Genomic DNA, 14,359 nt, shown 5'->3' on the forward strand with positions numbered 1-14,359 from the left:
TATTTCCTGAATTTGAATGTTGGCCTGCCTTGCTAGGTTGGGGAAGTTTTCCTGGATAATATCCTGAAGAGTGTTTTCCTACTTGGTTCCATTCTCCCTGTCACTTTCAGGTACACCAATCAGACGTAGATTTGGTCTTTTCACATAGTCCCATATTTCTTGGAGGGTTTGTTCATTTCTTTTTACTCTTTTTTCTCTTAACTTCTCTTCTCGCTTCATTTGATTCATTTGATCATCAATCACTGATACCCTTTCTTACACTTGATCAAATTGGCTACTGAAGCTTGTGCATGCATCACATAGTTCTTGTGCCATGGTTTTCAGCTCCATTAGGTCATTTAAGTTCTTCTCTACACTGTTTATTCTAGTTAGTCATTCATCTACTATTTTTTCAAGGTTTTTAGCTTCTTTGTGATGGGTTCAAACATCCTCCTTTAGCTCAGAGAAGTTTGTTATTATCAATCGTCTGAGGCCTTCTCTCAACTCTCAAAGACATTCTCTGTCCAGCTTTGTTCCATTGCTGGTGAGGAGCTGCGTTCCTTCGGAGGAGAAGAGGAGCTCTGATTTTTAGAATTTTCAGCTTTTTTGCTCAGGTTTCTCCCCATCTATGTGGTTTTATCTACCTTTGGTTTTTGATAATGGTGACATACAGATGGTGTTTTGGTGTGGATGTCCTTTCTGTTTGTTAGTTTTCCTTTTAACAATCAGGACCCTCAGCTGCAGGTCTGTTGGAGTTTGCTGGAGGTCCACTCCAGACCCTATTTGCCTGGGTATCACCAGCAGAGGCTGCAGAAAGCAAATATTGCAGAACAGCAAATGTTGCTGCCCGATCCTTCCTCTAGAAGCTTCATCTCAAAGGGGCACCTGGCTGTATGAGGTATCAGTCGGCCCCTACTGGGATGTGTCTTCCAGTTAGGCTACATGCGGGTCAGGGACCCACTTGAGGAGGCAGTCTGTCCATTCTCAGATCTCAAACTCCATGCTAGGACTTCAAAGTTTTCGGACAGGGACGTTTAAGTCTACAGAAGTTTCTGCTGCCTTTTGTTCAGCTATGCCCCGCCCCCAGAGGGGGAGTCTACAGAGGCAGGCAGGCCTCCTTGAGCTGCCATGGGCTCCACCCAGTTCGAGCTTCCTGGCCACTTTGTTTACCTACTCAAGCCTCAGCAATGGCGGACACTCCTCCCCCAGCCTCACTGCCACCTTGCAGTTCGATCTCAGACTGCTGTGCTAGCAGTGAGTGAGGCTCCGTGGGCGTGGGACCCTCTGAGCCAGGCATGGGATATAATCTCCTGGTGTGCCGTTTGCTAAGACCATTGGAAAAGTGCAGTATTAGGGTGGGAGTGTCCTGATTTTCCAGGTACCGTCTGTCACAGCTTCCCTTGGCTAGGAAAGGGAACTCCCTGACCCAATGCGCTTCCTGGGTGAGGTGATGTCCCGCCTTGCTCCGTGGGCTACACCCACTGTCCAACAAGCCCCATGAGATGAACCCAGTACCTCAGTTGGAAATGCAGAAATCACCCATCTTCTGCGTCACTCATGCTGGGAGCTGCAGACTGGAGCTATTCCTATTTGGCCATCTTGGAACCTCCCCCCTAAACATGCTTTTTTAATCTGCCTGAACATATTCCCACCCTTTTACCTTGCTAACTCTTATTCTTCTTTAGGCCAGTGGTCCCTAACCCCTGGGCTATGGACTGGTACAAGTCCATGGCCTGTCAGGAACCAGGCCACACAGCAGGAGGTGCAGGAGGTGAGTGGCTGGCAAGCATTAACACCTGAGCTCCTCCTCCTTTCAGATCAGCAGCGCCATTAGACTCTCATAGGAGCACAAACCCTCTTGTGAACCATGCATGCAAGGGATCTGGGTTGCGCACTCCTTATGAGAATCTAACTAGCGCCTGATGATCTGAGGTGGAACGGTTTCATCCCAAAACTATTCCCCTCTGCACCCCACTGTCCATGGAAAAATTATCTTCCATGAAATCAGTCCCTGGTGCCAAAAACATTGGGGAACCAATGTTTTAGGCTTCAGGTTAAGTGTCACCTCATTAGACAGGTTTACCTGGCCCTGAGGTTCCCCTTCCACAACACTCACCTATTTAGTAAAGCCTACAATTTTCACCACCAAGTGAAGTCTGTCTGTCTTATTCACTGCTTAGCAAAGTAATAAACAATTGCAACTCCATAAATGGATGGTCAGGTTTTGTACCCTCTTCTTTAAGTGATGAACTTCTACTCATCCTGCACATCCTCCTCACGCTCCCAGCCCCAAACTGGTTCAGCTGCTCTTCTCTGTGTTCCAATAGCACGTTTTACCTTCCCTATCACAGACTTCATCTTATTACATCATGATTCCATGTTTACTTATCTGCCACTCCATCTAGGATTTGAGCTCCTTGAGTTCTGTGGTCTTGTTTAATCATCTTTGTATCTCCCAAGAAGAATGCTTGACATAGGGCAGGCTCTCAATGATGTTGACTTTATAAATCTGTTGTAAAAAGAGCCCCAGGAACCCTAAAAGTAGAGAGTAGGAAGTTGAGGGAGGGAGACAATTTTAGATTTAGCTAACTGCCTTGAACATGGCATAGATGAATTCTTCCTGTCTAACCTATTTGAGGAAGTGGATAGAGAGTTCTCTGTCCAAGTGTATATTTGCATGTTTACATTTAGCTAGAAAATAAAAACTGCCCCTAGTACAGGAAGATGGGGAAGGCAGATAGCCTCTGTTCTAGGAGCTTAATCAGCAAGCCACTGGGGCTATTTTCAGAGCTTCCAGTGAGTTTTTGGCTATGCTAGGGGAGTTCACGAGCCACGTTTGGCAGCAGAGATTGGAGAAAGCTAAATTGTTCCACATAAGAAATGAGAGCAATTTGGATTTTGCCCCTAAGAAGAAGACAACAGTGAAGAGGGGGAAGGGATTAGCTGAATAACATGTAAAGAGTCTGCACCCTGAGTTATAAAAGTGATCAATGGATTTTTAAAAAGTAATACCAGAAATGTCTGTTGTTTAGTATTATTTAGTGTTTAGTGTTATTGCTATGATGTAAAGCTCTTCATTTCTTCAAAGCTCTCTAAGTTTTCCACATCACAGAAGCCTTGCAAGTATTTCTGCCACATTCTCCACCTGGATGGTGGTGGTATGGAAGAGGGACAGTCGCCAGGAATGGCCAGAGGACCCTGGATCGAACAATTCATCAGAAGCAGGAGCATCCTCCAGAAGTTTGTGGAAAACTTGAGATGGACATTAGACTTTGCAAACCCCAAAGGGTGATGCTGGTTCAAGGCACATTTGCCCTGACCTGAAGGGTCAATGTGACTGCTTCTAGTCTTTATGAGCAGGGCTGTGTGTGTTTCAGTGGCAGTGTGTGTGTAAGAAGTGTGGGCTTTCATTGTCTGTATAATTGAACCCTGTGCTTGCAATTATCCTTGAAGGTGTATGTGTTTATGTGCTGCTTTTGGAATGATGTATTGATATGACTGCATGTTGAGTCCCTGTGGGAGAGGCTGCTAAATGGTCATGTGACCATACTTTTCTTCCTCACCTAGGAACACCAAGCCCCTTTCCACTCCGTGAGAAGTAGAGGCCTTCCCAGGATCAAACCAGCACTCCCTCTCTGAGCCTTCCCAAGTAATATACACTACCTGCCCCATTTTCTCCTTCTCCTGCCCCTGCCTATTTCCTTGTCTTCTTCCTCCAGCACCAAGAATAGCTGAGGCTCTTAACTAAGAGCAAGAAAACAAAAAATCAGGTCACCAGATGTGCTTCATTCCACCTCTCCCTCTCTAGCTATCCTCCCCACAAGCCAACGCATTCTGAGCATATATACAGCAAGCACCTGGCATCCCTCCCAACCCAGCTGTGCCTCTGCCTGGCAACAGACCCAACTCAGGTGGAAATTTGGGGTGCCCCACAAGCATACCATATGGTTCATCCTGTCTCTAGCACTATGGTGCAGCTCTTTTGTTCTGCCTAGACAGCCCAAGCAGACCCCAGAATGATTTTTCCCATCCTGAATGAAAGGTGATACTTTGATGTCATCTGTACTGCCAGGTCGCCTTCTCCCTGTGTAGACACTGCCTGTCTCAGTGTAGGAGGACACTGAGGTCTCCTGGAAAAAGGTCCCTGTCCAGAGGCGGGAAGACCAAGAGACCAGCAGTCCTGCCTCAGCTCATGGGCAGGGTTCACTTAAGCTGGTCCCCACCTGGAGCCCAAAATGAGTGTCTTGTGCTTTGGAATGAACAGACATCTGGGATTCTCATTGGGGACTGTTTACTGGTTGATTTGCATAGCACATTAACAGCCCACAGCAGCCCACTTTCTGCCAGGGACTTTCAGGAACCATTTCTCCAAGCCAGCGTGGCCCTGCCCGGGCATGAGCCCTCCCCATCCCTTCTTCCCTCCCCACATCAGCCACGTGGATGTGACTCACACGGGCTCTCTGAGCCCCTGCCAGCAGCAGCCAGAGGACTGCCTGGATAGAGTTGGGATGGGCTACTTCAGGAGCAGGGAACAGTCCAGAGTCCCTGTTGGAATTCCATGGGCCTCCGTGCCCTCCTCCTACTACTACTCCCCACGTCGCCTGCAGCCCAAACCTCATGCAGCAGCGTCTCCCTGATGCTCGGGAGAAAGTTCATTCTTCCCTATCTTCTTCTCTCCTTTCTCCTGTAGCACGTACCACAATCAGGGACAACTATGTGAGTTCTCTTGGCTTTTCCCTGTGATATTACATAAATAACCCAAAGTTAAAGCAGAATATTCATATATATTATTTTGTTTTATCATCATGATCACTCTATGAGATAGTTGTTATATTTCCCATTTCAAAGAAGAAGAAGTTGAAGATTAAAAGATTAAGTGAGGCAAAGCATAGAGGATGTTTATAGGCAGTTAAACTACTCTGCATGATCCTGTAAAGGTGGATACAATTCATTATACATTTGTCCAAACTCATAGAATGTACAACACCAAGAGTGAACCTTAATGTGAGCTCTGGACTTTGGGTGATAATGATGTTAAAATGTAGGTTCATCAGGTTTAGCAAATGACTGGTCCTGTGGGGGATGTTGATAGTTGGGGAGGCTGTGTGTGTGAGGGGCAGGGGATACATGGGGAACTCTTTGTACCTTCTACTCAATTTTGATGTGAACATAAAACTGCTCTAAAAAAAAAAAAAGTCTACTTTAAAAATGCCAGTCTAGGCAATACAGAGAGACCCTGTCTCTTAAAAAAAAAAAAAAAAATTAGCCGGGCATGGTGATGCACTTCCATGGTCCCAGCTACTTGGGAGGCTGAGGTGGGAGGATTGCTTGAGCCCAGGAAGTTGAGGCTGCAGTAAGCTATGATCACACCACTGCACTCCAGCCTAAGCAACAAGGTGAGACCCTGTCTCAAAAAATAATAATAGTAATAATAAGAAATACATAAATAAATACTTATTTTTTAAAATTTTAAGTTTTAAGTTATTTTAAAAAGTTTTCCTTGATCCCCAGAGTTGTCCTTGTTCTAAATGTACTGCATGAGCTTCTGAATGTACTTGGAGATTTACTAGTACCTCTCCTTGCCAGTTGTAGCTCCTCACCCCAGCCTGTCATCTGTCTGCCCCACCCTCCTCAACCTCTGGACTATAAGAACTCCGAGCCTTGACTTAGTTGTCTCTGTATTCTTAGCTTGCGGCAGTGTCTGACACATAGTAGATGCTGAATAAATGTCTGCTGGGAGAATGCATGAATGAATGAATGCATGGAGGAAGAGGAAGGAGAGGGGGAGAGAGAAGAAGACAGTGGGAAGGAAGAGAGGAAGAGGAAATAAAAAACAGGAAAAGGAGATGGAAGAAGAAGTAGAGTGCAGTATAGGGTCGGAAAGAAAAAAGGCATCCCTTGATTTGATCTTATCCCCTTTGTCTTCCTGGGGACTAGAAGGCCCTTCTCAGTTCCTTTCTTTTCCCTCTCCTCCCAACAGGATAAGGACTTTGGCCAGAGACCTGACTATCCACCAGGTATCCCCATAAAGCCTGTAACCCTTAGATATAGAACTGCTCTGTCCCTTTTCTACAAAACAAACGTGTTATTTGGGCAGAAGAGGAAAGGAGAAAATTTGAAGTGGAAAAATCTTTGGTTTGGAAATTCAGCTGACTGCCCTCATTTGGAATAAAATGTCCTTCAGTCCCTGGCTGTGTGGCAGGCAGGCCCGGCCAACAGCAACACCGGATGCCGGGAGACTGGGAGGAGGCCGGGAGATTTTCAGAGGAGCCGCCAGAGTGGTATGAACTTGGAATCCAGGAAGAGAGTGATAGGGCTCATCTCCAAGGGCTGAATCCCTATCCTCTTCCTCATCTCTGTCCAGACAGTGGTCAGTTGTCCCGATGTGTCGGCAGACCGCTGTCCTGGGGGCACAGACAGGACCAGGAGAAGCAAGTCAAGAGGGAGAATAGGAGCTGGGTCTGTCTCATGTCCTGAGCACCAACCTCAGCATCTGACACATGGAAGGTGCCCAAGAAACATCAGCTGGGATAAAAAAAGTAACCCTTGTCCCAAGGGGTTGACAGGAGACCCAGACTTCGCACTCAGGTTGGTCCCAGCCTAATGGTGGAGATAGAATAGATATAAAGAATGCAGCTCAAAATTGGAATACCAAGTACAAACAAAAATAATATAAACCAAGGGCTTACCTATCAGAGTAGTACAGCAGACTGGCTTGGGGCCAGCGAGGTGAATTGAGAGAACCTCCCCAAACAGAGCATCCTAAGTGAGCCTTTGAAGGAGCAGATGGGAATTATTTGGCTGAAGCCAGTAGGATGAGTATCAAAATGGGGAGTTCAGACAACATAAGAAGAAGAAGGGCAGGAGGTTGAGTGGGGATGGGGCAGGTCTCCAGGGCTGGAGCAAAGCACAGCTGACCCACCCTGACTGGTGTCTGCAGCTGTTGTACAAGCAGCGCTTAAGTTTACACTGGCTTGCTGGTAACCTGGGTAGCCGGGGAAAACATCACAGTATAGTTCACAGGTTGTGTCATCATCTCCCAGATTCGTCATTTTCAGCCTTGGTTGTGCTTATGGGGCTAAAGGGTGGAGGCCTAGATTTGTAAGAGCCCAGAGACCAAACCCATTTCCACAAGAAAGTGCACAGAGAAGACAAAGGGAAAAACGTGGCAACAGGGAAGATGTCAGAGAGATGGGAGGCTGTGCAGAGAGGGCAGCGCAGGCTGCCAGTTGGCCTCTCTTGTTTTGTTTTGTAGGAGAGAGGGAGGTTGGAAGCGCCACTGAGAGGAGTCAGAGGAAAGTGTAAGGAGACTTGTAAAAAAAGGTATCTGGATGCTGTGTGCTGCCTGATCCACTGTATGTGGGTTCAGGGTTTCAGCAAAGGCCATATAGACATTAAGGCTTCTGGAGCTGGGCTAATGCTTCCCTGGACTGTGATCCTGCTGAAATCGACTTTGGAGGAAAGGAAATGAAAAGGCTCCAATCTGTATCTTCCTGGCAGTAAACGTTTCTTATCCAATATCAATTCTCTCCTTCCTTACTTAATAAAACCACAATTTGTTACCCAGACAAAAGGTGACCTTTCCTTTGCTCCCTTGCAGCTAGGAGTAGCCATGTGACACAGCTCTGACCAGTGAGGCATTTGCAGGAGGCCCTGGAAGGTTTAGGGGAAAGTCTGGATTTCCTGATTTGTACCCAACCCTTGCTTTTTGTCATTTTCTTTTGTCTTCGTCCTGCCTGGAACATGTGATCAAGAGGCAGTCATAAGGATGAAAGTCCTATGTGAAGGATGATGGAACAGAGGGACTAAAGGAGCCTGCCCTGTACATCCTGATTTCCTGCTATGTGGAGTGAAAAAGAAGCCACAGTCCCATGGATTCTGTTACCAGCCACTGAGTGCAATCCTACCTGATCCCATGGTCCTCACCAAGGCTGTGTCTGCTTAGGAAATGGAGAATGGTCCCCAAACCACAGCAGCAAAAATGAGTGGAAGGGTTGAGCATTATTTCCAGCCTTGGTTGCTCTGGTGATTGGTGCCTGGGAGGGGCAGGACCTCCATCCAACAAACTGTACCAGCAGAGTCGTAAGAGGTAGGACTTTGGAGATTCAGCCGTGTGTTCTATGGGTGGACTGAAGGCTGAAGGAGGAAGAGGTAGAAGTGCATTGCTACCCACCTACTCCATCCCACGTGCAGACTCCTTCGACCCCCAACCCCAGGCTGTCACCTGCTCCTATATTCATTTTCTCTGAGGTTGGAGGAAAGAGAAAGGAGACAGCAATGGCTAGACTTCCCTGTGGTTTCCAAACTGGTTACTGTGCTCTGCTCAAGTGCTGGCTCCCCGCCCCTCTCTATGCACACACTCTGCCCATGTTCACTGATTCCCATCCTACCCTCCAGTCATTTGCCTAACTGACTTTTTTTTTTTCCAGGAAACCTCAGAGATGCACTGGACTTGGTCAGCAGACTTGAGTTCTATGCCCATGCCAGTCACTGACTGGCCATGACCTGAGTTGGACAAATCATGTGCACTCTAGACTTAAGTCGTTCCTTATCTGGAAAAGAAAAGGAGTGCTTTGTCAGTGGTTCCCAGATACCAATTTATAAAGATTTCACTAGTCTGTGGCAAAATAATAACAATGGCTATGAATTACTGGGTATTTCCTTTGTGTTAAGTGGTTTTCATATATTAACTCATTTAATCTCATAACCACCTTGAAAAGTATGTATTCTTATTAACACCTTCACATGATAGATGATAAAACCAAGGCTCAGAGAGGTTAAGTAACTTACCTGAAGGTCTTCAGATGGTAAGTGGTAGAGACTGGATTTGAACTCAGGTATCCTGGTCCCAGAGTCCATGTACTAAATCACTACATTACAGCTACCCATGTGATAAGGAAAAACTAAGGAGGAGGATGATGATGTGCACGCATATTGATACACACAGACATATAATACAGTATATTTGTGTACTGTTAGTGTAAGTTTAATACTGACTTTCTGGGGAAGGACAGGGATATATATCCTTTATCTTAAGAGTGAGAGAATAAGTTTTTCATATTTTTTACATTAAAAGGTACTTTTCTGAAATGATGACAGAAGGTTAAGTATTTTATTCGCTCAACTGGCAAAATAAAACTTATTGACAACCAGTTACTTTTTACAGTATTTTATTTCTAACTTGTAATAGACCATGAAATTAAGTCTGGGAGCCCTGAGGCTACAGGGTCTTCGAAGTCCTTTCTGGCTTAAATAATGTAAGGCCTTCAACCTCCAGGTGAGGTGACTTAAGTCACACATTCTTGAAGATGTCCTCCCAGATATCAGGCACACCATCCAGGCCCCCTGGTCAGCCTAGCGGACGGAGAGCCAACACCCCGAGGCGACCTGTTGGTAACATGCCTGTTTAACACCACAAGTATTTTGACCCATAAAGAAACTTTCCTGTCCCTCCATGGCCCCAGCTTTAGCTACACCCCCTCTGTACTTGTCTACCTCTTGGGATAAGTACCATATATAGAGAGAATCTTAAATTACTCATTAGTTGGTAGAGATATTTTACTTGAAAGCAGATCCCAAACATAACCTCCTCCTGCCCAATCCTAAATCTCAGGCACCAAAGAAGACCAAGAGCTATCCTGAGTACTATAAATGAGAAAACCAAAGGCAAAATAATGAACTATCTTGAGGATATCTGTTCAAAGCAATTGTCCTCCACCTTATATGGATTCTGTCAGATCCTGGAGCAGATTAGAAACAGAACAGGTAGTATTAGGGGCCGTCCATTAGCACTCTTTAAAACCAAGCTGTCAAACTCTTGTTTTGAAACTAACATAGAACAAGCAATTTGAGAGAAGGGAAATTGGTGTAGCCCAATGTTTTTATTTTTTTCTTATTAACAGTCTCAAAGTCCCTAATGAAGGAGGGAACATCCAAACAGTTAGCAGCCAGGGACATTCTTAGGAAGGACAGCAGAAGCCACAGTGCTGCTTCTGCTGTGGGGTCTACATGCCTAAAACTGAGCAAAGAATTCGACTTGGTGGGCTGGACTCTGCCTCAAAAATGAACAAAAACAAAACAAGACTTCAAGTTAGCATTTGTGGAAAGGGGGAAAAAAACCATTGTCTGCCTTTTTGTCTCATGAACACAGAAACAAAACACTAATGAAGGCTCCCAATCTGGCAGAAATCTAAGGAATTAGAGGAAAAGGACAAAAATAAACAAAAGGACACCAGACTTCAAGTTCCTCAAGCCAGATGTGACCCTGAAACTGGTGTAATGAGGAAGAAAAACAGCTGTTGACTCAGTCATATGATGATTCAATGATACAATTATGTCATCATCAAAAGAGGCTTTGATAACTTCACCATTAGCAATAAGAGTAAAAATAGAGGAAGGAGGAGCTCGATTTCAGCACTAATCTGATTCATTCGCTTTAAAAGACCTAGGCTTGAGGCCTGAACTGGTAATGGAATCTAGCTATTAAAAATGGTTTTATCTGGTGACAGAATTTTAAGAAACGTTGAAGTTGGCAAAGTGGATTGCTCTATTTAGCAAAATATTTTCAGCTATGGTGGTCCATTAAAACACCAAGAAAAAGAACAAAAGAAACAAAAATCTACTGGATAGAGTTTGCATGAAATCCACAATTCTGCAGTTTCAAAGCAGCGGGAATACACTTGCAAATCAATGTTGGAAATTTGCATTTTTCTGAGCTTTTAGTGGAATGGAGTGTTGGGGAGGGACTTTCTGCTTTTTATGGGTGGATCCAGTGAAATGATTGCTGGTCCTGATTAGAGGCCCATGGTTTCAATAATCTAGCATTCTCCCAACTGTGTCTTTAGCCTCTCTTTCTTTCTCTTCAGCCTACAAACAGGCTACAGAAAGTGCTGTCTGGGCTACACGCTTAGATGATCCCATCCTAAAAACAACTTTCCATTGACTGGGGTCCCTTTCTAGCTATGGCTCTAGCAATCAGCTCTTCTTCCCAGACAAGTTGTTTGGGAGAGAAGTCCACACACTACCCTGTTAGAACTGCCACATAAAATACAGGATGCCCACTTGAACTTTAATTTCAGATAAATGACAAATAATTAGTTTATGTATGTCCCATGCAATATTTGGGACATACTTATTATACTAAAAATGTATTCATTGTTTATCTGAAATTCAAATGTCGGATAAATTGAAATTTAAGTGAACATCCTGTATTTTTATTTGCTAAATCTGTCTATCTGACTCCTAGTATCCCTTCTTCACTTTCTATTTATTGCTCAGCCCGTGGAAACCTGGTTTTTGCCTCCACCTTTCACTGATACTGCTCTCCTCAGGCTCCCCAAGGACCTCTTACTGATCAAATTCACAGGGCACGTTTCCACCCTCCATGGCAGGGGCCTCTCTGGAGGACTCTACAGGCACCGCTGGCATCTCCTTTGTCCTGGTGAAGCTGTCTTCTCTTTTGGCTTCCATGATGCATTACACTGCTTGTTTTCTCCACCTTTCTCTGACTGCTCCTTCCCTGTTTCCTTCATGAGCTGCGCTTGTTAAGACACCTCTTACATGTTTAATGCTACCCAGGGCACTGCCCTTTGGCCTTCGGCACTGTCTATACACAGAGCTGGATTTGCTGCTATATTTATCTCCCCACTCAGCCCCACTGGCCTCAGCTGCCCTGAGCAGCTCTGGCCTCCTCATCCATCATGCTGGGCACCAGAGTATGTCTCACAGAGAAACCTTTCTGCCCTGGGCCTCCAAGGAGGGCTCAGCTATCAGAGAAGAGGGTCATTTTCAAAAGGGTCAGAGCACAGGACCCTCCAAGATTGATGGGCTATGAATTATGGATGTCGCATCTGTCAGTCCCGGTGCTCCAGAGCCAGAGAGGGTGTCCCTGCCTTCCGTCCCTGAGTTGGCCTCTTCCCTCCAGCATCCCCGTAGCATGTGCTCACTAAATGCATTCCTGTATTGCTTTTTTACGTTTGTTGTCTTTTTGATGATCTTTATTTCTATGCACACACATACACGCGCAAGCACATCCCATCTGGTTGGGATCTCTCTGAACCCTCCTCCATCACACTGTGCCCTGCTAGAGGGCAAGGACTGAAATGCCCCAGGGGAAGTGTTTGATACACAAGTGTGACTATAACAAAACAAAACACAACAAACACACACACACAACGATTTTTACTTTTTTTTTTTGAGACCAAGTCTTGCTCTCTCACCCAGGCTGGAGTGCAGTGGTGTGATCTCAGTTCACTGCAACCTCTGCCTCCCAGGTTCAAGCACTTCTCCTGCCTCAGCCTCCTGAGTAGCTGGGACTACAGGTGTGCACCACCTCGCCCAGCTAACTTTTGTATTTTAGTAAAGATGAGGTTTCACCATGTTTCCCAGGCTGGTCTCAAATTCCCAACCTCAAGTCATCCGCCCACCTCAGCCTCCCAAAGTGCTGGGATTACAGGTGTGAGCCACCATGCCTGGTTGATTTTTACCCATTTTTAAAAGTTGTAAGTGCTTTTGTACAGAATACTTTGGCAGTGATCTCAGGAGTTGTTTATGTTAATTTGCTAGAAGGAGATACAGAACGCCAGGCTAGATTCAAAACTCCTGAGGATCTCAAGCAATAATAAGTGCACTTACAGAAATTAAAAAGAAATACCGCTGGAAACTCAAGGGCTTTTCTGGTGATCACAAAGATACTGGCAGATTTTTGTTGATAGATAGGCCAAACTTAATCAGCTAGGGAAAAGAAAGAGGTACTAAAAGTTAATCACCAAGGCCAAAAAGATTAAACTGGTAAAGACTCAACAAGCAAGTAAACACATTAAATTTTCTGAATATGACTGAAAACAAATTATAGTTAACCTCGTAATACTTCACTGGGTATTTGAGCTGTTGTTAGGGATCCACTTTTATTTTGGTAGTACTGTATAATAAATGTTTCCCTAAAACCTACAGTTAATTTAAAAAATATCTTTGTTCCTCAACTTGTAATGACATAATTACATTGCATACCACAATTTTTCATTGAACATTTTATTTGTTGAAATTATCTTATATAAGTCAACTTCAGGTGATTTAGAGAATTAATGTGTTTTGAACATTTTTAAAAAATCAATAGCTTTTTTTTGGGGCGGGGGGACAGAGTCTTACTCTGTCGTCCAGGCTGGAGTACAGTGGTACGACCTCAGCTCACTGGAGCCTCTGCTTCCCAGGTTCATGCAGTTCTCTTGTCTCAGCCTCCCAAGTAGCTGAGATTACAGGCATGCACCACCACACCTGGCTAATTTTTGTATTTTTTGGTAGAGATGGGGTTTCACCATGTTGGCCAGGCCGGTCTTGAACTCCTGACCTCAGGTTATCCACCCACCTAGGCATCCCAAAGTGCTGGGATTACAGGCGTGAGCCACCATGCCTGGCCCCAGTTAGCAGCATTTTTATGCACAAATAATGACCCAGCTGAAAAAGAAATAAGAAACACAATCTTATTTGTGATAGCATCAAAAATAAAATAAAATAAAGTACTTGGGAGAAATAAACTTAATCAAGGAGATGAAAGATCTGTACATTGAAAACTATAAAGCATCAATGAGAAAAACTGAAAAAGATATAAACAAATAGAAAGATATTCTGTGCTCATGGATCAGAAGAATTAATATTGTTAAAATGTCCCCATTATCCAAAGCAATATACAGACTTGACACAATTCTTATCAGAATCCCAATGACATTCTTCACAGAAATAGAAAAAAAATCCTAGAATTCATACAGAACCACAAAAGACCTCAGATAGCCAAAACCATTCTAAGAAAGAAATACAAATAGAAATCTTCCATTTATTATTCAGAGCTGGATTTGTATCTGGTCCTATAGGCACATTTAGGAAAAGAAACTTCCTACAGTAACTCCTTAATGTGTGCTTCCAAACTACTTTTTGTGTTAAATTCTTACAGTTTCTAAAAGAAAACTGTTAATGATTAGCCATTCTGAAGGCATTCTGAAGCATTACATTTCTTGATTTAACAATTACTTTAAAACATAGTAAAAGTTAAAATTTTAAAAATATAGTAAAAAATTACTATATATTACAAAACCATAGTAAACAAAACAGTATGGTACTGGCAGAAAAACAGACATATAGGCCAATGGAACAGAAGAGACAGCCTAGAACTAATTTCAAACATATATGGTCAACTCATTTTTGTCAAGGGTTCCAAGAGGACAAAATGGGGCAAGGATGGTCTTCTCAATAAATGATGCCAGGAAAACTGGATTTTCACATGTAAAAGAATGACACTGTACCCTTATCTGACATCATACACAAAAATCAACTCAAAATAGATTTTTTTTAAAAAAACCTAAATGCAAGATCTGAAACTATAAAACTC

The 14,359-nt window shown here is 44.0% G+C and overlaps 1 long non-coding RNA gene across 1 annotated transcript; it reads right to left on the reverse strand.

Annotated features, from left to right (window-relative positions):
* Nucleotides 1-3,641: 3,641 nt before the first annotated feature.
* On the reverse strand, nt 3,642-6,841 carry LOC131381793 (uncharacterized). Its single transcript, XR_009210730.1, has 3 exons — nt 6,669-6,841; nt 4,594-4,716; nt 3,642-3,723 (listed from the first exon to the last, which is right to left on the reverse strand). It is a non-coding gene; the product is annotated as an uncharacterized LOC131381793 (long non-coding RNA).
* Nucleotides 6,842-14,359: the final 7,518 nt, after the last annotated feature.

The sequence above is a fragment of the Hylobates moloch genome, unplaced genomic scaffold, assembly GCF_009828535.3.
Source record: "Hylobates moloch isolate HMO894 unplaced genomic scaffold, HMol_V3 SCAFFOLD_18, whole genome shotgun sequence".
Lineage (NCBI taxonomy): Eukaryota > Metazoa > Chordata > Mammalia > Primates > Hylobatidae > Hylobates > Hylobates moloch.